The sequence below is a fragment of the Physeter macrocephalus genome, chromosome 7 (assembly GCF_002837175.3).
Source record: "Physeter macrocephalus isolate SW-GA chromosome 7, ASM283717v5, whole genome shotgun sequence".
NCBI lineage: Eukaryota > Metazoa > Chordata > Mammalia > Artiodactyla > Physeteridae > Physeter > Physeter macrocephalus.
Genome location: NC_041220.1, coordinates 61518681 through 61541362, shown reverse-complemented (window position 1 = coordinate 61541362; position 22682 = coordinate 61518681). Strand labels below are relative to the sequence as shown.

Genomic DNA, 22682 nt, shown 5'->3' with positions numbered 1-22682 from the left:
GCGCAACCGCTGCGCCACCAGGGAAGCCCAAAAATGTAACTTTTGAAACACTTTTAATCCTACAGATTACGTTTCTCTAAATTTTGTCAAGTTTTGGCTTAAATAAGTATGGGAAACGTCAACCCAAATGTATATCGCTTTAGAATTTGATAAGTGATTAAAGCTAACAATTAAGATAAAAGGAATTTGTTGTTGTTTTAGGCTTTCCTCATGTAGTGTTCAAGCCAGAAAATATTTTAATGTTCGTAAACTGATTTTCAAGGATTTGATACATTCCTAAATTTCTGTCATTTATGTCTAAATAGTGAGTGTTTTTTCTGTGATTGTCAATTCAAAACCAGAAATTCTGTGCAATTCATGCTAAGAAAAACCCACCTGGTAAGTACCTAGACAATCTTCACATTACATTCATTGTCTTCTATACAGCAATGCATTGAGAATTTAAGGAACAAATGAGCAAAAATATAAAGTATGTCAAGATGTCTTTATATACTGGTTAAAGTGGAGGCTAGCATCTGTCTAAAATAATGATATAACATTACCATAGGAAGAGTAAGCCTTTTGTTTGCCTGTAAAGATGATGCCAGCAACTTTCAGACGCTTGATCTGAGCCAAGAATAAATGTCTATATGAGATCATCGTTTCTGCATTACCTACGAGGAAAAGGGAAAATTTACTCTAAACCTTCTTAGTTCACTCATTCTCAGTGATTGTATGTGAACTTCAGGAAGCCACAAATATCTGAATTGACTTTGCATTCTGTACAGGCGTCGCATTTGGGAGGTGTTTAAGGCTTTCACCCATGTGAAGGAACCACTCATGTACATAAGAACTAGGTACTTCCTTGAATTTGCTCATTTCTCCCAATATTATTTTTCTTCATAAAATTACCAGTATTGGGCTTAATTAACTACACTGCACTTCTAATTCTTTGTGTTAGTACTTGAGTATCCACAGCAGTTTGAAGGGACTTAGGTGGGGATATGGGTAAAATTTACATTGGCAGTGAATGTTTACATACTGGTTGAAGTCTAGGCTTTAGACTTTAGGTTTTGAGTCTCTACTCAGCAGGATCAATGGAAATCCTCATCCCCCTGAGCCTCCTACCTATCCCTCACAGCATATGGAGCACCTTATGTCCCCTCCTTGGGAGTTATTGATATTATCCTGCTACTCTCCACTCTCTTAACCTGGTAGCTCTAGGCTGCCCAGCATTGGACCTGGAAGGCATGGCTGGGTTTCATCATGCTGTTGCTGCTGATTGCTTCCACAGATGCTGAGCACCCTCAGCCCCCAGCCCACATGGGAGAGGCTTTCTCTAAGTGGATCTTAAAATTATTTTATTGGGCTCCCCAAAAGGTGGTCTCATTTTCTGTCTTTTGTTTGTTTGTATTTGGAAATCCCTTTGCTTTAGGAACTTGGAATCATTTTCTCCAAGTTTGATTAAGAAGACATTAGAATGGGCTCATGTGATGTTCATCCAAAAGCATCTTTCTTCCTTGAAAATGCATTGGTGTCTTGGGCGGCAGCCTTGGTGCTTCAATTTCTATCTCATTGGAACTTTTCCCCACAAGAGCCATTTAGAAGCTTCTTTCACTGGTCTGTCCATTCTTGAGCAAAACACACCGGACAGAATGTCTTCCCCTGAAGTCATCTGGGACAGACAGACTGCTCAGCATTTAGACACTACACTTGTCCTCCACAGCCTCAACCCAGTTCATTCCTTACTCCCAGCCTATATAACCTCTCCACTTTTGCAAAATAAGCCTTCAAAAAGCTTTCTTGCTACCTTTTCTAAACTTCGCAAAAAGTTGAGAAATTTGATAAAAGAAAAGGAGATGATAATAATTTTTTAGTCCTATGTGGTTTTGTTATTTGTTTGTTTTTTGTGTATGTGTGGGGTTTTTTGTTTTGTTTTGTCTACTTCATAGCCCACATCTTGAACTGCCCTTTGGTTATTGTCTTCTTGGAATATTATTTTGAAAATCTTTCAAAAATCACATGATTTTTTATTGATTTCCCAGGAAGTTTATGTTTGGTAAATTTTCAAATATGGAGGAACTAGTTATCCTCAACTCTATTTCTTAGATAATCAACCTCTATCTTTTCTATGTCTTAAGAAGCAAACTTCTAATTTCACAGTTTTTTCAGTTTCACCTCAAGATCTAAAAGCCAACACTCATTTCTTAGGAACTAATTTTCAAGTTCGTGGATTATCTAAACTGCTTGCTGTTCTTCCTGATATTTCTGCCTGATTTGTGGCCAATTCATTGTTCATTAGCACCTCTGACAAATGGTGAGCCAAGAGAGAAAGAGGGAGAGCAGTTAATTTAGCCATTTTTTGAAAACTTGAATAAAAGGTTTAGTAGGAAAGAACACTAAAATTAATACCTAAAACAGGATTTAAAATTGGTCTGTAGGAAGATGACAATTTTTCCTTCTCACAGAATAATGTAATGATAACAATTATCGTCAAGCACTTGACCAGTATAAGTGATATGTGAAAGAGAAATTGTGCAGTCTTTTGCATAGGGAGATGTTGCTACTGACACATGAATGAAAAGAATCCATAGTTTGTACTCAAATGGCCTGAATTCAAGTCTTATCTCCAACCTTCATTAGCTTATGTGATCCTGAGCAAGGCATATACGTTTCTCTCTGTTCTCTCTTCTGTAAAGTGTAAGCAATAATAGATTTTTCATAGGGCTGCTGCAGTGAAAAGATATCACATATAGGAAGACACTTTAAAAACTCTAAGGGATAGTCCTATAACTTTACAATTATAATCATTATCATTACTATTATCATTAGTAGTGTGTTTGAATGAATTATTTTGATTTATTGACACTTTCTTATTTAGTTTTCATGGAAGACAGTTTAAAAAGTTGATGGTTATGTCTGCACTCTATAACAAGAAAACATTTTATTCTGCTTGATAACCTCATTGGTTTTAAGTGACTTAAAGTAATGCTGAGCCCCAAGTCTCTAGTTAACAGCCCAAACCAGGGAAATAACATTTACTCAAGCATGGAATCAATTGCGCTTAGTATCCGAGGCCAGTAGCAGTCTTAATAGCTCAACTTTGTATCCAGACTGTATATTTCCTATCATTGGGGCTAGAATCCATAATGAGCTATAAAGGTTCTTTTTAAGTTTTAAATTATCTGAAACTAGATAAAGCAGGCAATGCCAAGGGGAAGAAAATATGGAAAAGGAGGCAAAAAAGTACATCCATTATTTAAAGTGCTTGAAATATGATGAAAATAAAATGAAATGAGGAAGCACTTGGAATATGATGAAAATAGGATGGAATGAGAGTACCCTAGACAAACGATAAGACTTGGGATATACGACACTGCAATTAGACAGATGTAAAGACCCTACTGATAATTTACTTTCTATCTGCTCAAAAATGGAAAGCATTTTTAAGTCACACATAATTTAGGTAGTCTACAAGTAAATAATCTTGGGAGCAGGTTGTTTTATTTCAATGGCAGTGTTTAATTTTCTAAAGAACACAGACTTAATGAGAAGATTCCAACATGAGAATGAGCTTGAAACCTACAAAAAGGCAAGTATATTGAAAATAATCCCATCTTGCTATTACTCGGATACTCAAATGGAATTAGATTTTTAAATATTTAAGTTCCCATGCCAGTTTTTTAATATTGAGAGCTGAGTCCACAGTGGGAAGTTTCATGTCTGGAGGAATGTTTCACTCTATGGATGTGCATGTGGGATGTGAATGTATATGGTGTGTGTGTAGGGGGGTGTGGATGTGTGCACGCCTGTACTCATCGATGAGTAGAGAAAAGAGAGCTGGGATGTGAGTGACAGGAACATAAAGACTATCTTAGAGAAATTTTGAGTCAACAAGCTCCAGGAAACTCTAGACTACTAAGGGAGAGATTTAGAAATGGCCACTGAAAGTATAAAGCAGGAGATTTTTCTGGGAGCTGACTGAGAGGAATCTGCACATCTTGGAAGGGAGAGTTTAGCTCTTTAACAGAATCCAGTGAACTCTGCAGTCTAGCTCTAAACAAAGAAAACCATTTAAATTGGAAATTGAGGTTTGAATTTGCAGCCCAGGCAAAGAGGACCTTGCTTGGTTAGTAATATGAAAACCATTATTTAAGACACACACACATACAGAGGTGAAGAAACAATTAGATATACTCAAAATGTTAGCAATACTTATCTCTGTATAGTGAGATCATGGCAATTTTTAATTTCTTCTTTTATGCTTTTTTATAGCATCCCAATTTCATGAGTTGAACATATATTAATTTTGTAATTAGACAAAAAACAACACACTATTTTAAAACTAAATTTAATCATGGATTTTTCTTGTGTGTACCATCTAATCTGAAGGTCTAGGGGACGATGGAGTATGACACTGGCTGCCACCAAAACTATATCAGTTCAGTAAGAGTATATAGCGATGGTTGATATTATACTCCATTCAGGATCTAAACAGGCACATAACATACTTGTGCTTCATTTTTAAGGCCCTTGACTGACAGCAGACCTATGATGGAATTATAGAGGCAGGAAGAATCCACCTCCACAGGAGCTGTTCTGTCTTTTGCACTTTCTCGACTTTATTCTCTCTCACAGGCATTCAGTTGGATATTTTGGCCCCAACATTTTAATAGTAGTAGTGCTACCCCTTTTTCTGAATCATGTGATCCAAAGTGTTGGGAGGTGGTAGGCACAAAACTCCCTGAATCTCTCTCTACTTTATTTAGCCAAGACAAAACTGGACTTTCTAAAAAATTTAAAACTTCCACCAGGAAATAAAAAGAAAAACCAAAGACAGACGTTTTGAAATAGACATGCATCAAAGCACAGCCTTCTATCTTAATTCTGAAATCAGATCTTGGCATATTCCAGTACCCACACAAATTCTGCATTGTTGGTGAGAACCCGAAGGAAATGTTAGGATTTTGGCAATTTTTGACTGTTCAGTTTTGTTACTGTGTTTTTTGCCCTCTTAGGAATTTATGTTTTCCCCAAAGAAAACATAATTAAAGAGCCCCAGTATCTGATATTAATGGACAAGTGGGTAACATGACAATACATTACTCTATGCTAAGGTCTTCAAAGAATCTGGCAAGGAATCTGGTGGAAAACTTTACTTTTTAAATTAGTAAATTGCACTAAAACACATTCTTAATCCATACTTGTTTAATAGTACCATTTGACCCATATACTTGAAATATTAGACAAAGTGATTGTACAAATTCTTGCTGAGGTTCCTCCAACTAAATTCTAACCAAAGTGACAAGACAGAAAGTGTCCAAGGGGCTTTGTCTATGGATGCTTTTCTGCCCTCGACTCTGGCAATACTGATACTCAAACAACTTGCCGAAGTATAGTAAGGCCATTATCAGCTTTCTCTCCTCTTCCTCTCTCTCCTCCTCTACCCCTTCCTCCTCCTCCACCCACTTGTCCTCCTCTATCTCCTTCTATTTCTCTTCTAGGTCCCTGAAATCAAATCCCTCTGGTCTTGGAAGTATTACACATCCTTCTTGTAAATCTCCTTGTTAAGGCCCTTCAAATCTTGCTTGCCTTTTATACTGACCTTTCATAGACTCTCCTTCTGAGGATGTCTATGATTTAGGAATTCTGGAAACTTAGCCCTTACCCTTGAAGCATCTGTGGGTTTTGTAGAATTCATCTGAAACATGCCTTTAACTGAGAATTGAGTTGACTGGTAAAATTCAGCTTTAAGTGATGCCCTGGGCAAGTTCTCACCAGAGACCCTGGGAATCGAATGACAGACATCACACTCCCTGGAGTCTGTATCAGTCACATTAGCATCCTCCGCTAGTTAGAATCTTTCAAGTCTCCTCTTTACAAATTTATTTCTCCTTTAAAGTTGCTACGGTCTGTATAAGGGTTGTCTCCTAGTCTCAATTAATCCACAAATAAGAGATGAGTCCTGTGAACAACCAAGCATTTTGTAGTTCAGTTTATACTCTCTGGTAACAAAGATCTTTGCTAAATCCCTAAGGAGCTTCTAGGAAACAAATACAGTGGCCCTTCTTTTTCAGCAGAGAAGTGGGAGGGGGAAAAGGGGGCTTTGGTAGATATACCTCCCCACTGCTTAATCCTCAAGTGACAATCTTTCCTGTCCTTCAGTTGTACTGTCTAGCTTAAGATAATCACACACACCATACACTTCAGTGAAGTGATGTCAGGTGGAAAGGGTGGAGACAGAAGTCAGGAGATGTGAAGGGATCTTGGATGCAAGGTTGTGTCACAGAGGCATGCCTTAACCTTTTGGATTAGGGACTATCCAGCAACTACCTTGAGTTCAATTTTGTATTGTTCTGAGTCTAAATTGCTTGTGGTAATAATTGTTAGAGCCTTAAATAGGTTACCGACATGATAGGTTTCCTTGTCTTTTTTAAAAGTCAGAATCTTGAATCAGACCTATTGACATTTATCTTCCTGAGGCTCCTGAGTCCATCAAGTGTGTGCAGATTTCATTTTGGTTAATTTCATTGTTTTCCAGCTTTCATCTAAAACTGCCCATTGGCATTTACCTGCCAGGGTGCAAGTAGAACAGGTAAAGCCACATGAGTTGATGAAGGACATTTGTTCCTACCAATTAGAAAATAAGCTACGTTGCTTTTGGTTAGGAATTCCATACACATTTTAAAAAGGAAATGCCCAAAGAATTTTTTCCCTGCAGAACTTAATTTGATTTGTTAAATGGCTGAGAATTCTTCCACCAGAAAATCAATTTTCTAGTGGGACATCAGGCCTAGATGGGGCAGATCACCAGAAAGAAAGACTCCAAGAAACCAGAGAAAGAAGGATAAAAGAGAAAAAAAACATGTGTACACACAGACTTTTATTTTTGGTGTTGCTAAATTGGAATGTGTGCTCATCCATATCACTGGAGATACCTAGTGAGAATACTCTTATTTTGTGTCTTAAAGAATCTAGTGATGATTTTTAAATAATCTAAAGCAGAGACCTTTATAAAATTTTTTGAATAATTGAGTTGGCATTCCAGGTAACCAGTACTGTAATATCTAGATTTGAAATTGACATTTTTGGTAGTGGGAGGAGAGGGGGGCTGCATCAGCAAAATGTTTATTACTCTGTCCTCTTTCATACTGTGTAATTTTGAGAGCTCTTAAACCATGATAAGGAAGTAATTATGCTTTGAATTCCTCTAAAGATCTAACTAGAGGGCATCCATCTAAATAAACATTTCTAGGAATACAGGTTTAATGACCCAGGTAATTCTGATTGGAGAAATAAGATTTTACATAGATAGCTGAGGGAAGCAAGTAAAACCTTGTGGAGGGGGTGGTCAAAGAAATGCAGAGTTTCTAGGGGGTAGGAGACATGGTTTCTCCATTCTTTTCCGCACCCACAGCCCCAGATCTGTGATCAATGTGTGTCTATGATGTACATGAAATAAAACGAGTGATGCCAGCTGCGGGGAGACCGAGGCAGGGCTCTGCCTGGCCGTTGGGGAGCCGGGTGCCCGGCAGTCACTCAGGCTCTGAGATAACGAACAGGGAGGCGTTGGGCGAGGACAGGGCTCCTCCCGGCCTCCCCAGTAGTGCGGCTCGAATCTTCTGAAGCTGCCAGTTGCCAAATGAAATCTGAAACCCAGGGCTGCGTCTGAGGGTTGGCCCGGCTCAGTTGTTCCAGCCTCTTGTACTGTACATTTACACATTCACACACAGTCACTCTTTCTAACTTCTGGGACTCTTCTTTGCGCAACTGCTAGGATTTCTCAAGTGCATGTGGCAACTCAGTCCAGCTCCGGGTGCAAACCGGCGGGGCTTCGGAGGGTCTCGAAGGCCAGGGGAGCTGTCAAGGCTGCAGCGGGCACCGGGGAGGATCGAGGCGCAGGCGGCTGGGGGGAAACACCCACAATTTCCACCCCAGCCGCAGCTCCTCTGCCGCCGCGTATTTCTTCCAAAACGACAGCTGCGGAGCTACCAAGTGCATGGGGCGCAACACTTCCCCTCATTGTGGGAAGTAAAGAGGCTGCTCTCCCCCTTTTTTCTTTTCCTTTTTTCCCCCGGCTTGTCCTCGGGGCCTTTTTCTTCGGAGCAGTCGCCATCCGCCGTCTGTCGTGCGCTCCAAGGAGGGTAGGTGATGCCGCGGGAGGGGTGGGTGTGTGCTCCGGCGCCACCGCGGGAGGCTGGGACGCGGCCTCGCCTGCGCGTGGGGGCTGCGGGCACAGCTGCCTGCGGCAGGGGCGGGGGCTGCAGGGGGCGAGGAGGGATCGCAGGAATTCCGTGCTGGTGCAGTGTGTGTGTGTGTGTGTGTGTGTGTGTGTGTACGCGCGTGTGTAGATGATAGGAAACAATGCTCCTTTATTATTTTTAAATGGATAAAAACAACGCAAGCTGGTGGTTCGCGCTTCTAGGCTTAAAAATAGAGGGAATTGAAAACTGTGCAGTTCACTTCCCTTAGTATCTATCCTCCCTTTCCCCGCTGCTTGTTTCTGCTGGTGTCTTATATCAATATTATAAGAGTTTCCTAGATAACAGGCATACAGAGGTATGCTTTAATAATAACACTTTCATTGTAAACAAAGCGTTAGGGAATCCTTGGTGAATTTTAAGCCAGCCAAAAGATTTTGTTTAGATTTTTTAAAGAGTAACTTTTCGAGGAGGTATACAACCTCTTTTGAGAATAAATATGTAATATGTTCTAATTTTAAAAATACTTCTCATTTTAAAAATGTTTATTGTCCCCAAGTAGAAAGGGGGAGAATATTACTCTGGATTCCTTAGAGATGTTAGGTTTTCAATACCAGCTAGTAATAGGGAGCCCAGACTCCTTTGTAGTCTATGCATATATTAATTCATTTAAAATATAATTTCCAAGCTATTTCTGCTTCCCTCATAGTTTATATTACTCTTTTTTTTTAATAAACCTAGCAAGACATTATTATTTCACCTCTTTCTAAAATGAGGAAAAAAATAAATCATGCTGGGTATTTGAAATATAAAAGTTGTAAAGCGTCTGCTTATCCATAAGCAAAACATGTGTTGCTGTGTCTGCTAAGTAGGACAAATCAATTGAAACCCAGCGATACTTACTGTAGAGGTAAGAGCTTTACTCAATTACTGAGAAGATAGACAGACAGATTAAATACAAACAAGCTGTCCCCGATTCTAATTAGAACTCAGAGCCAACCCTTGAGGGCAAGAATGGATGTTGGTATTAAGCTGGGCATCATAAAACATAAAACACACAGAATTAATATATTAGAAAAAGCCAGAAAACAAATATAAAGCCCACGTTAGACTTGTTAAGATCTCACTCTCCCTTTTAAATTTTGTAATACTTCCTTTTCTCTGGGAATAGTTCAACCTCTAAGAGAGCCCAATGATACAATTACCCTTTTTGTCTTCCCTGAGTGCCTGACCTTCAGGTAGCAAGTCGAGAAATCTGTTCTCTTTAGAGCCATTACTGAGTTGACAGAGAATTCACCTTAGACATCTTGGAGGACTGAGATGTTGACAAAACCTTAAAATAAATAAAATCCTCCTTCCATTCAGAGGAGGTATGTTCTTGGTGGAAGACCTTTAAGTGGGAATAAGGGAAAACCTGTAAACTTTTTCAGATCTGGAATTTAGTTTGAGGTGTATGTAAGGAATACACAACTAGAGTGATAAAAGGAAGGAGAGGCCTCCCCTGGTGGCGCAGTGGTTGGGAGTCCGCCTGCCGATGCAGGGGACGCGGGTTCGTGCCCCGGTCTGGGAGGATCCCACATGCCGCGGAGCGGCTGGGCCCATGAGCCATGGCCGCTGAGCCTGCGCCAAAAAAAAAAAAAAAAAAAAAAGGAAGGAGAATCTGTAATCCTTTCTACATGTGAAAGGCTGTTGAAACTCTGTCCTTGGCTTTCAACTGTGTTATTTGGTTTCATTACTTAATCTCAGGGGCTTGGTTTTGAGAGGAGGATGGTTTCTCAGTTATGTTCTTCTGGGCTGTATATACAGTGAATCTGAACCATTTTGAAAATAAAGACTTGAGTAAGTGGGGAAGAATTGCGTTCTCAAGAAAAATAATCACTGCAGAACAAATAGCAATGCACCCTTCCAGACAAGAGTATACATTTAAGTGTAAAAGTGGGAAGGAAGTGTTCTGGACTGAAATTTTCAGTGAAATCCTTTCAGGTTTTGCTCAGGATAGCAATGGCCAAAGCTCTGAGAACGTTCATCCTCATGGTTTTATTTACTGTGTGATCTTGGGCTCTCTAGGGTGAGGGTGTGGGTTAAGGGAAGCAGGGGTGTGGTGGGGCAGGAAGGGCAAGGAATGTGCAGCAGGTGGTACTGAGTAGTTTGAGTCTGTTTATTTTGCTGTCTTGGTCAAAGCCTAGTCGTTGTTTACCAACAGTGTCCTGAATAGTTTTGCTGTGACCTACTGGCCCACTGAAGTGTGTTTTCTCTCTGGCTCTGTCAGTGTCCAGGTTGGTTTCTCAAGGCTGAAAGTAGGTGGTGCCACTGCAAAGTCCAGGCCATGCATTTGGTTACTGTTCTTCGCGTTTGCAGTGCTGTAGGACCATCTTTGTTACCTGTGCTTATTCTCCTGTGATTTTTCTGGCCAGTGTTGAAGGGTTCTTTTCCCATGAGTTGAGCTTATGTAATGCTGATTCCTTCTTCTGCCTTGTTTCAATTTTTGGTAAAGCCGAATGCCTTGGAAAAATAAGATGGGGGAGGTGGATAGAGCCCCGGCTTGGAGCCCAGTAAGGAGGAACAGCCACCCAATTGGTCATACATGAGTGTGGAGAAGCTTGATGATAATGAGAACCTGAGGTATCCATTCTATCTTGATCACACTTTACTGAGGAAAAAAGCAGAAGAGATTTAAAATAGAAAGATGCCTGTTTACACTTAAACTTGTGGTTAAGGGATTAATATTTCTCCCAGATGGAGAAAGGTATTTAAAATTAAAGTCGTAAATAGGCAACTTAGTCATGAAGTTAATGCTCTTCATGTGAAGAGTTGGAACTTCATATTGAGTCTTGCAATGGTAACCCATCTGTCTTTGCTATATGAACTCAAACTTTACAAGATTATGATGGTTTCAGCAGCTAAGTAAAAGCACATTTGGAAGTGGAGGGATTATTGTGATGAAGACTCAAAGAGTGTTCAGTTTTCAGAGGTTACTATGTACATGTGTGCTTTTAAGCAGCATCTCCATTCTACTGTGGCATTGCCACAATTAATCTTTATAAAGTGCAGATCTAATTGTATAAGTCCCTTGTTCTAAAACCTTTGATAGATCCCAAAGATCTATAAAAGTAACTTTAAACGCTTTAGTATAGCAACTAAAAGCTCTTCAAAGCCCTTCCTTTTTAGTTCTGTCTTCCTACACAAGGGCCTCTCACTCTTCATACTTCTGATTTCTTGCTCCTGGGTTTCATTCTCCTGGAATGCCCTCTGCCTGGAAATACCCTCTTGATTATTGGTGGTCCACTTCAAGTGGAACTTCCTTTGGAAGACTTACCCAATTCTGTGCAGGAAGAATTAATCATTTCATCTTATCTGCTTCCATGATGTTTTAAACATACTGTGAATAATTATTTTAATACTCTTTATGCAACCCCCCAACCCACTACAGTGAGTTCCTTAATGAGTGTATTGGTGGTGAGGGAACCACCTGCATCTAGTGCCTAGCACAGTGTCTGAAACATAGTCGGCATCTGTTAATGTTTCCTAAGTGAATGAGCAAGCAAAGTCATGAATGAAAAAAGCAGTGGTGGACTCCAATTTATGCGGGTAGTTATTTCCCCAAAGGTCATTTCAAAAATGTCTATTTGGACTCAGGGTTCACTTTCCAAAAGTGATAGTGCTACCAAACATAATTCACTTTCCAGACCAGCCCACACAAGCCTATTTAATTCCTATAATAGATGAAATGTTGTGCTTTTGCTATTCTAAAGTAAAAGCAAAACAAAACAAAATCTAGCGTGGAACCATTTTTCCTTTTTGAAATTACAAAATACACTTGAGTTTAAAGAGAGTAGAAACAGAATAGATATACATCTTCCACAATTGTTTTTTATATTACACTGTAAAATCTGTAATCTGCCAGATCCCAGTGGGAGGTCCTGGATTTAGCTGTGAGGACAAATAATGGATTCTGTTGCCTGTGAAATGGGCAATAATCTTAATTAATAAAACAAAATAGAAATACTAATTTTGGCTATTTAATAATTATCTTGAGTGCTAGTGCTTGAGGGAATCAGATTTAACTAAAGGGGAATGTGGAGGTGGAAGGAGAGGAGGAAATTCAGAAGGGCACCTACTTTCGTTTTACTGATTTTTTTTACTATATTGGTTTTGTTTTCATCTCATTTGAGCATTTACGCTCAAAGTTGCTTCCTGAAAAACATTTGTTTTTGTCTGCAGTTATTGCTGCTGCCTAACCTGTAGAAGGGAGGTGAGAGTTACACTGCATTTGAGTCAAAATACAAATAAGCTTATTTCATTTTCAGGGCGGTGATACTTTTGTCACTTGCATAACTGCCGTTTAGCATGTGGATAATTTGTCAATAAAGAATGCATAATACTTGTGTTTCAGGCACTCTCCAGGGACCATATATAGTTCAAGTTGCTCAAGTTGCTCTTTATATAGTATGTCTGAGAAGACTGGAAGAGCAACCATTGATATTTAAGGGTAATAGTCTACTCAGCTTTCTAAATATTCCATGTTCTCTATTTTTATCGGATTATATGACTGGAAATTTACCTATCCTAATCATATTATAACTCCTTTTCGTTACATTGTCTTCATTCACTACGTTTTAATATAATACTTTTTATTTTTTACTGGGAGTCAATAAAAAAGAGATGGGCTCCATGGAAAACATCTTGGCACTTTTTGTTATATATTTCAATATTCCTTATATAAAGATCTCTATAAATTCATCTTTGCCTTTAACCGCTTTACAAGTGTGTCTCTTCTGATTAACTAGTGTTGTTTCTTTTCTTAGAAGAAAAGAGGCTAAAAATCACCATGTTTCTCATTTTGGCTTGTCACCCAAGAAACTCAGAACTAAATTTGATGCACAGTTGTACCCTTGTTGAGGTTTTCTAATGACGTGGTTTGCATCCTTTTAGCCTTACTTTAATTCACTTAACATACCCCTACCTTTAATGCACTTAACATACCCCTACCTTTTAACTAAGTTAAAAGTTAACTCAAATCCATTATGGAAATAGGCTGAATTACCTCCATTTTTTTGTTTTTTTTTTTTTTACTTTTTTAAGACATGTAGTTAAATACTTATAAAATTCTATTTTGTATCTTTAGTATTTCAGAGCCAATAATTTTTCCAGATTATTTTTTGTGGTTCCTTGAAACATTCTAGGTGCTGATTTTATACTCCCTGATAGATAAAATGGCCTTGCCTCAAATTTACATTTCTTGAAAACCTTAGAAAGAAAATCATATCCGAGTAATTTTGAAAGTAGGTACTGAAGACCAAACATGTGAGTTCTTTTCAATATGCATATCATAAACGTATAGAAGAGTGCCCTCAGGAATATCTCTGAGAAGCAGAAGAGAAAACTTTCTTTTTCATACAAATGAAATCTATCAGTAAATTGAGGCTAAAGTCATAATTAGGATCTGTAATTAGGGCTGTATTCTGCCCATCAGATTGAGCCCTCAGAAAAGATAGTAATTTTTCAAATTTCCTGAGGGGAAATACCTCTCATTTTGTCCTGAGTTTTTCTCTCTCTTTAAGTCACACAGACTTTCATAATAATAAGCACTCTAATGAATTAAGTACCTACTGAGTATCGGGTTGACCAAAAAGTTCGTTCAGGTTTTTCCGTAATGTCTTATGGAAAAACCCAAATGAACTTTTTGGCCAGCCCATACCAAGCACTCATGAGATTTTTTAACACACACTACTTCTAATTCTAGAAAGAGTTAGAAATAATTAATAATTCTAGAAGTAAACTATATTATATCTAATTCAGATATATTATTCCCACTGTATAAGGAAGTTTAGGCTCAAAGAGGTAAAACTTACTCAAGACATTATAGTTAGTAAGGCGTATGGAGTTGAGAAAAACAAATCTACCTGAATCCAAATACCCTGTTATTTCTAATATGTCACTTCCTCTCAGTGCTCTTCTCTTCAATATTAATTTTAGAATGATAATCTGTGTTTCAATGAGTCTGACATATAGTATAGACCCTGGTCCCAATATGGCCTCCAGGAACTGGCCTTGAAGTTCTCCTGCAGGTCTTTTAGGTGACATTCTGGTGCCCATAAGTTGAGGCCCCTGGGATGGATTACCACCATCAGGGTTCTCTCATGAGAAAAGAAGCTCCCTCTACTATAGGCTGGTAACTGAATCAATCTATAGTGATTGGCTTGACCAGACTTTATTTCTGGGTGAGAGGTGAACAGCAAAGATATGGTCCATGAAACTACAATGATCTATACTTATTGTTTAATTCCCAGACGTTTGCCCGAAGGGCAAATAATTTATTTGTGAAATGATGCCAGGAAACCCCAGGTAAGGGGTGGGCTTCTTTTTTTTGGGCAAAACGGCTTATGAGAAGTTTTATATGTTAGTATTTTCTATATGTTAGTACTTTTAATATTGAGTGCATCAAATTATAGTAAAAAGATGACTATAAAGATGCAGCCCTTCTATTTTCATGAACAGTGCACTGTATTACAGTAAACCAAGTTTATATCCACCATTAAGTGTGCCACAGGAACACTGTGAGCAACAGTTGGAGGTGGCAGAGAGAGAAGAGGGCAGGTGGTCCTAGAGCTGAGGACTAGAGACCCAACTAAAAAAGCTGAAATAAATAAATAAATAAATAAATTTTAATAAATTTATATATTTATATATTTTATAAATATATATATATATTTTTTTCCAGGAACCTCCATACTGTTTTCCATAGTGGCTTTACCAACTTACGTTCCCACCAACAGTGTACTAGGATTCCCTTTTCTCCATATCCTCACCAACATTTATTATTTGTTATTTTTTTGATGATAGCCATTCTGACCAATGTGAGGTGATATCTCATTATGGTTTTGATTTGCCTTTCCCTGATGATTAGTGATGTTCAGCATCTTTTCATGTGCCTGTTGGCCATCTGAATGTCGTCTTTGGAAAAATGTCTATTTAGGTCTTCTGCCCATTTAATCATTTTATCATATTTTATATTGAGTTGTATGAGCTCTTTATATACCTGGGTATGTATTTGAAGAAAATAAAAACATTAATACAAAAAGATATATGTACCACAATGTTCATAGCAGCATTATTTACAATAGTCAAGATATGGAAGCAACCTAGGTGTCCATCAACAGATGAATGGATAAGGAAGATGTGGAGTATATACACAATGGAATATTATATAACCATTAATAAAAAAATGAGATTTTGCCATTTGCAACAACATGGATAGACCTGGAGGTATTTTGCTTACTGAAGTAAGTCAGACAGAGAAAGACAAATACTGTATGTTTTCACTTATATGTGGAATCTAAACAAATAAAACAAATGAAAGAATATAACAAAACAGAAACAGACTCACAGAGAACAAACTAGTGGTTACCATTGGGGGAGCAGGAGTGGGGCCAGATAGGGGAAGAGGATTAAGAGGTACAAACTACTAGGTATAAAATAAGATATGAGGATGCATGTACAGCATGGTGAATATAGCCAATATTTTATAATAACTTTAAATGGAGTATAATCTATGAAAATATTGAGTTCACTCTGTTGTAAACCTGAAACTAATATAACATCATAAATTGACTATACCTCAATTAAAAAATAAGAAAAGAAAAAGCTAAAATATAGAAGGAAAGGATTATTTCTCTGGGGGTAGCAACCGAGAAGGGGAGAAAAGTGGAGTTAGTGGTGGCAGTACTCACTGGGCACACAGAAATGAAATGGGAAAAGTAATTTCAAAGGTAGTCTTTCTCGAGAAAGGAGCATTTATCACAGGAACTGTTGGAGTGCATCTCACTCTTATCTGTAAATATACCTAGAGAGAAAAGTTCTCCAGCCTCCTTGGTGTCATCTTTGATTGTTTTATTGTGTTGTGAATGTCTGGTTTTAAAATTTCTTATATGAAGAAACTTCTAGCAAGAAAAGATGAGCTAGGGGAGTCAAAGGAGCCTGATGTTATCTTGTTGCACCTAATTGCATAAAACTAGGATTTAGCCACATGAGTACCAACTTCAGAATTCCATTTTGGTTTTTTGTATCCCATTATGGTTTAATTGTTACTGTGAAATGGTCAAGGGCAATGCCAACAATTTTATACAAAGGCATCTATGGGTATACAGTAGGACTATACCTCTCACATTTGTCATTTGCTGATTAGAGATTTCATATTTTGGTAACAACTCACACTTTCATCATGGAATAACTTTTCTGTGTCTATGAGGTTAGGCTCAAGTTGGGAGGTTCTGTGGGGGAGGCTTGAATTTTGGTGCCTAGAAACAGGTGGAGGTTACAAGGAATTATCTGGGTGAAGAGCCCTGAGAACTCCCGCACAACAGATGGAGCCGCTGGAGGAGGATGGATAGGAGAAGGGGAGAAGCAAGGTCACAGGATAATAAGTGTCAGAAGCCAAGGAATCAGGAGAAAAGGCAAATTCGGATATAGTACTGGAAACTAGAAGGCAAGGGAAGCAAGGCAGTGTATGATGTGACAAATAAGAGTCAGTTTCTGTGTCTAACAATAGGTAACAATTATTGAAGCCTTACTATGTGCTAGTTATGCCAAACTCCTGTCCTGGGTTATCTCCTTTAATCCTCGAGCTCCCACATCAGTAGGACCTATTATCATCTCTCTTTTATAGATGGGAAGATGGAAACTTGGGGAGTCAGTAACTTACCAAAGTCACACAGCCACTAAGTGGTAGATCTGGGATTCAAAAGTAAAATATCTTACTGTGAGATATTATGCCATACTTTATCATTATACTCAGGAATTAGACCTATGTTCCAACCTGGCTCTGATACACACAAGCCCTGTGACCGGGGACAAATTGTATTAACCTCCTTGAACCACAGATTTCCCCTCTGTGAAAATGGGCATTTACTAATAGTATACTAATACTAATAGTATACTAATAGTATTACCATAGTATTGTTATGGGTTTTTAATTTATGTAGTGAGCATGCAAAGAGACTTGAAGGCTATCTAGCATCTGGTAAATGTCAATACATGTCAACAGTTATTATTAAATTAAATGATGAACATGGGATTCCTGAGCAGTATTTTTCAAACTATTGGTCTTGCTCTATCAGTGGTCATAAAATCAAATCAGTGGTTCATGACCAGTGCTTCCTTTTAAATGAAAAGGGATAGAACAGGATGGAATGGAATAGAAAAAAATCAGTGTTCATTATATTTAGTAAAAGTAAGAATTGTTTCATGTTTTAACTTCCTTTTTTTTTTCTAGTGTGCATGTATGCACCTCACACTGGGTAAAAACGAAAAATGTGCTTCTTATTATTGATAACTGTCAAAATATTTTTAAAATCCTTTAAAGTAGCAGTTCAGAGTGTGGTCCCAAGACCAGCAGCACCAATTTCACCTGGGAACTTGTTAGAAATGCAAATTACTGAGACCCACCTGGGCCCAGCCATTTGAGTTTTTAACAAGGCCTCCAGGTAATTAAGGACCATTACCTATTCAAAAATGGCACTTGGAAATCATGATAAAATTAGGTAAGGGTATATCTAAATGACTTGAGTGGTTAAAAGTATATGTTGTCTTATACTGACTAAAGATGTTAATTCTCCACAAAATGCTGTTTTGTGTCGTGTGACTTTAGTTTTGTGTAGTCTTTTCTCCTATTTTTTCTATGCTGCCTGCTTGTGGTGCAGGTGGGTGAATCCCACAGAAGTCAATTACTTTATATGTAGAAGGACATTGAGTAGTTAGATCCTGTACTTTCTTCTAGAACTACAAGATAAAAGTTTAACATTCTTTGTGAGTAGCCCAGAGCCCTGAATATCTAAGTTGTGTTCAATTTGAAACATTTTAATGATAATAGTCCAGATGCCTGAACAGCTGTAAAATTGGGAATTAAATTAAGAACTCATAAAAAACTGCATTCAGTATTTTACTAATTGAGATATTTATTTTGAAGAGCACATGCAGACAAGAGATTGGCAGTCTACTGATAGTTAATGCAACACTAATACTGATGGTAAACAACAAAAAAAACATTTTGGGAAAACGGAAGTCATAAATTTTTATACTGGGTTGTTTTTTCCCATTAATGAAAACAGTGAATGTATTTAAGATATTTAGTGACTGTATGCCATTACTTTAAAGAGAGAGCAGGCAATATTGCGTTGACTAGCCTTTGTTCATTATTGTGTTTTACTGTTGTATTTGGTTTTTGGTCGGAGGGTGTATTTAAGACTTAAAACAATTCTGTTTGAAAATACAGCATCCAGATTCACTAGAAAAGACTTGAGGACTTTTCCATTTTTTTTTTAAAAAAAAGAATATTACCTTGGATTTTTAAAAAACAGCTTTTCAATAGGTACATATTAACTTTTCTAAAAGTAAGTTCTTAGTGGTGTGTGAAAATATTATTCAGGACAGAATTGTCAGAAAAAAAAGAGTTTCAGGTGTAAGAAAGTCAACCTTCTGGCTCACCACAGGTAAAATTTTATATTTAAACAATGGCTGGAGAGATGTTTCAAAAGATCCTTCTTTACTTTGTAATCTATGGTTCAGGGAGAGTGGAAGGGAAAAGAACTAGGAGGAGGTGGGCTCTCATCCTGCTTCTGGTATTAATTAGCATCTGTGAACTCAGGCAAATCATTTTGTTTTTCTGGACTTTAGTCTCCTTATCTATAAAATAAAGGTGCTCGAGTTAATATTTTCTAAGATTGTTCCAGCTTTGAAAAAGTCTCTGTGGCTAAATAGTAGTGTTCCCTTTGAACAATTTTGATAAGAGTGTGGCTATGTGTGTAATTGACAGGGCTCTGAAATTTGGATGTTTGATTTTATAGAGGAGTGAGGATCTGGAAGTCTGTAGATTACATGATAAAGTTTAGCCTGACCTTTCCTTGTGCCAATGGGCTAGTTTTCATCAGCTGTGGGTTTGGGGTCATGGGTGATGCCATTCACTAAGAGGCTTTTGAAAATGCATGAGGGTATTTTGGTCATAACAGTGATTGGGTGAAGCTACTGGCAGTCAGTGCCCAGTGGTCAAGAATGCCCTATGTCTTGCAATGTGTGTGACAGTCCCTCACTACAAAGAATTTTCTTTCCCCAAATGCCAAAAACGTGTCCATTGCAGACCAGCAAATAAAGTTAAAAGATTGAGTTTTAACTCCATATTTTATAAAGTCATCTGGGAAATGGTAATGAAGTCATCATATACTTTCTGCTGTTTCAGTAACACAAATGCAAACACTATCTATTCTTAGATGACAACTGGTGTTTATGGTGCGTGGGGGAGAACAGCCTCCAGCTCTCTGCACTATATATTATCTATGCAGTAAGAAAAGCAGCGAAATCTCAGCTCTGTTAGTACAGGGTGCAAATATAACTTGAAGGCATGCTAGGAATAGTCCCTTTGAGTATGAAATTACTAGTTTCCGAATAACAGCCATATTTTTAATGAAATCACTTACAGAAGTTGCCATTCAATGGAACGAGACATTTCTTGTGTTCAAATAATGCCATGATGAAGACATTCAATACACAGATTTAATTCTCTATGATAAGAAATATCACTTGCTTAATATCACTTATCACAGCTTTATACATGATGGTGAGTGACATGAATACTTCCTGTTTCTCCTCTGGCCTCCTTCTGCACTTGGGTTGGCCTTGTATATTCTGGGTCAAATTAAGGATAGAGCCCATTCAGCAAGTGTGACTCATCCAGGGCCTTCTCAAGAGCTCTGGTAACATTTTCAAATTTGACGTAAACTTTGCTTTGGAATCATTTAAATCACAGGATCATTTTCTTAAAATGCTTTTCTCTCTTCCGTCTTCCTTCTTGTGTTTGTCAAGTCCTTGGTTTATTAATGTGTATATTTTTAAACTACTGCTTATATTCAGCTCTCAGATACTGTGAGGATAAAAGGTGTTGTATGGGTAAAACTGTTGTCTAGCAAATCAAAGCCAGCTTGATATTTTCCAGGAGTGAAAGGGATCCCCTGCTTCTCCCTTCTTTGGTGAGTTTGGGCCTTAATACCTCTGCAGGAGAAGGGGGAAAGGGAGGTGAAATTGGAATGTGTAACTTTTCCTATAAATTTGGTAAAAATTTAGATTTCAAGATAGGATTGAAATTACAGAATAAAAAAAAATTTCTTTTGGGTAGTCTTTCATGTTAATTATCTATTCTGGGCCTCCACAATTAACAAATTATAAATTACACACTACATTCCTCTTAGAATGAATTTATCGGACATTGGGACAAAAGCCCACTTAGAAAATAGCTATAACCATCTTATCTCAATCTTTTAATATGGGAAATGAGTACAAATGATCTAGGTGATTTGCCCCAGAGTACCAAGTCAGGAAAAGGCAAACCAGACTCTTTATTTTTGGTGACTTGTTTTTCTACCCCACTGTCCCATTTTTCAGAGGTCATTCTCACCTGTGAGTTCCCTGAGACAATTAAACACAAATGCTAGCCTGTGGCATCCACTGCATATAATGAATTACCTCCTCTGCTCTGCAACTAGAAGGGTACTAGTTAAGTACCATCTGGCAAAACTGTGAAAAGAGTCACTCATGATTTTCTGTGTTCTATCGATTAGGTGAGGAATTACGGCTGAGAAAAGAGCAAGTGAATCTGTAACGTTTTAAAAAGCATTCTTACTGAGTCCAGAGTAACCCTAAAGGCAGCTGAAAAATTACCATATTAAAATCAAGGTGTAACTGGTAATACATTCTGTTTTGGGTTACATTTTTAATCTAATTCCTTGTAATAATATTAATGATACTGAATCCATTTAATATGAATATTCTCAATACACTGTAGATTTTCGTTCAGTTCAGTCTTCAAACCACACTATAATTGTACACTGTTCTCTTATTTTATGTTTTCATAGTCCTGAAAAACAAAGAAACAAGTAAGCCTGATGGTATATTACCAGCTAAGAGATTTCATGCAGAAAACAAAAACAAAAATTAAAAAAAAAACCAGGTTAATCTCCTTAAGCACTGCCTTGACAGGCCAAATAATTGTTGAAGGTGAGTGAGAGAATGGAGGAGGGGGGAAAAAGAGGCTTTGGCTAATGGTAACTGCTGTGTAACGCTGAGAAACGGAGAGTTCTTTCTGTGCAGTGCTTTTATTCTCTCTCTGTTTGCGGTCCCATCCTCTACTGTTTAATTTGTGGAACATTCCAGGGAGTATCCTTAGCTTCCCTGACATGAGCCTGGGACTGGGGCTTGAAGGCTCTGAGGGAGTCCTTTCGGAAACACGGGAGGATGAATAGAGCATGTGCCATGCGGCACATAGCTCAGCTGGTTGAGAGGGACTCCTCCTTGGGAACAAGGTGAGACCTTTGTGCCACTGAGCTGTGGGATGCCAGATCACGTGGCTCCGGGCACCTTTGCAGGCAGTTCTGAAAAGTGTATGCTGCTATCTCAGAAAGGTGGGGTTACTTCAATATCACAAAAGAGAAAATACTAAATGCTTAGTCTTCCTTCAGACGTTCGCAGGCAGCTCAATGGTGTCACAGTGGGACTCGGATTCTAATATTTTTATTTTCAAGCAAGAATAGGATACTAGTAGCTTTATGAGGGTTAGTCCTTATTTGTTTAGCAAATCACACTGAGCAAATGCATAGCAATAATAATAGTGGCCTATTTTTTATTGCTGTTTTCTGTTTGTTTGAGGTAATAAACATTTTCTTAATGTCTTAGAAAGAGCCATTAAGGAAATAAAATTATATTGAACTGTTTTATGGAAATGCCAAGCAACTTGTGTACGATATCATTTATGAGCTTTATTATTAATGTGAAATGCTAAAATAACTCAGAAAGACTAATATGTAAAGGTCATATTACCATGAGCCTGGAGGGGGTAGAGGTGGAGGGGAGGTGGAGAGAAAGAGAGAGTGGGGGAGAATTAATAAATACATGTGTGATGTTAAGGTGGAAAGTGCTGAAATTGCTGGTGATATTTCCTAGGACGGTGGGATGTGCTGAGTTACAGCTGGTGCAGCTGTTGGTGGATACTGTCAGGGAACAGATCCTGTGACTGCTTAAGAGATTTGAGATTGATTCCTGATACCAATGTTGAGCCATAAATTGTAACCAGAATAATTAGGACTGTGTTTACAGACTTGGGGGCAGGCAGCAAAGGCCTCTGGTAACTTGTTATTTCCAAAGGACCAGGTTAAATTTTTATCTTAAATCTGAGCTTTGATTTGAAACAAAGGTATTAGCTGATTTTTTTCTTGAGTTGGTAGTTCCTTTACCTTGCAATTTCCTGTTATTCCATTGTTAAGTTCCCAGAGAATTCTCTCTAGAGTAAGTTCACACAGGAACCGGTCTACCTGCCTGCTTTCTGAGACGCCGAATTTGGTGCTGTTATTGATTTTAATCAGATGCAGAGAAGCACCTTTATTTTTTTGACAGCTAAGAACTGTAGTAAACAATTTAGCCATAGAATGTCTGTTTGGCAGCTTTTGGAAAGTTATTAACCTG

At 38.1% G+C, this 22682-nt stretch overlaps 1 protein-coding gene across 1 annotated transcript in view; it reads left to right on the top strand.

Annotated features, from left to right (window-relative positions):
• The first annotated feature begins 8031 nt into the window (after window positions 1-8031).
• ARHGAP24 (Rho GTPase activating protein 24) overlaps window positions 8032-22682 on the top strand; it is a 509262-nt gene continuing 494611 nt past the window's right edge. The window contains exon 1 of the mRNA XM_055086016.1: window positions 8032-8123. The gene's annotated coding sequence lies outside the window, so the exon portion shown is untranslated. The remainder of the gene's footprint in view (window positions 8124-22682) is intronic.